Source organism: Mustela putorius, unplaced genomic scaffold (assembly GCF_011764305.1).
Source record: "Mustela putorius furo isolate JIRA1106 unplaced genomic scaffold, ASM1176430v1.1 tig00004156_pilon_pilon_pilon, whole genome shotgun sequence".
In the NCBI taxonomy this organism is placed as follows: domain Eukaryota; kingdom Metazoa; phylum Chordata; class Mammalia; order Carnivora; family Mustelidae; genus Mustela; species Mustela putorius.
The window spans coordinates 245,003-246,442 of record NW_025422274.1 but is presented as its reverse complement, the minus strand read 5'-3'; positions in this window follow the sequence as shown (position 1 = coordinate 246,442).

Below are 1,440 nucleotides of genomic sequence, written 5' to 3'. Positions count from 1 at the left end.
ACCCGGAAATTTCACGACCATGAGTGACACGATATCCAGAGACAAAAACATGAGCAAGAGCCTCACACTCGCCCTTTTTTCATATCCCGAAGAGTTCTCCTCATGGTCTGTAGATCAGTCCTGCCATACCTATGACCCGAAACATAAGCCGAGTTTGTGTTTTCAGACAACTGTCCAAACAGCCCTGGCCTACACACCCTACAGGCTCAGGCCCCTGGAGCCAAACGTGACGACTGTGCTTGCCCTCTCCATGGGAATTGTATGTGCCCATTCCAATGGCCACAACCCTACTAATAGGATAAACCTCCAAAGACCCTGAGGCCATCCCAATATTTGTGTCTTCCCCGGATAAACTGGCGCAATCTGGGCCCATCGGAGCACATACCGGCACTCAGACCCGGAGACTGATGTCCCCAGAGGTGAAAAGGAATGAGCAGGACCCTAGGCACCTATCAGATCCATTGCTTTGGTTTCCAGGAATCTCTCCTCAGAGGCCTGGTTTTCAATAACAGCGTATGGCTGTTTCTTGACTCACCCATCAGAACAAATATCATCTACACATGGGAAACTTGCACGATGGAGCTGTGTGAAAGCCTCTCTTTAGGAAACCCTTAAGGGCCCGAGTGCCACCGCTTCATTCCAAGGTCTCCAGGGACACAATATCATATTAGGACACATCCACGGGAGAGTCCATTTCAACTCAGTTTCTTCCGTTGCTCCGCAGATCCAGCAGATCTAACCTGTCTTGTTGCCTGGAGACAATTGGAATGCGAGGTGGACTACCCAGCCATCCATCCTTAGAACCCTGCTCAGAATCGTTGTCCTGGAGCCAAGCAACAGGTCTCAATTGTCCTGCAGAAGAATCTTTGCAGTTGGGAGCTTCTCACAACTCCCATCGTGGGAAAACCCCCATGGCCTCGTGATCCACCCCCCCTTCAAGACGGGGCCATCAGGGAGAGAATGTCCAACCTGAGTGATCGTCTGATCCTCGCCCTGACTTCAGATGCACGAGATCTCCATTCAGGTCTGTAGATTGTGCCTGCCATATCCTCACCCAGAAACCTAGGCCCAGATTGGGTTCTCAGACTTCCGTCCTCAGACTACATGCCCACAAGCCCTCCAGTTTGGCAATCCAGAACTACAATGCAGCACTCTGCCTGCCCTCCAGAAGAAAACACATGCCATCTGGGGTTACCCAGGAAAACCCCAAATGAGTATCAACCTGCACGCCATTCGGCTGAACCCCAAATATATAGGCTGACCTGGGCACTAATGCCCTTTCTGACGCAGCCTGAGCCTGGACCTCCTGGCCCCACCCACACAGCTGGCCGCACACTGAGCACATCGGACCCGCCATGGCCTAAGGTCGTCATCTCTTCTCAACCTCGGTTTTCAGGCTTCAGAACCAAGACATTATCTCCAATCATGGCCCGGGTTTGA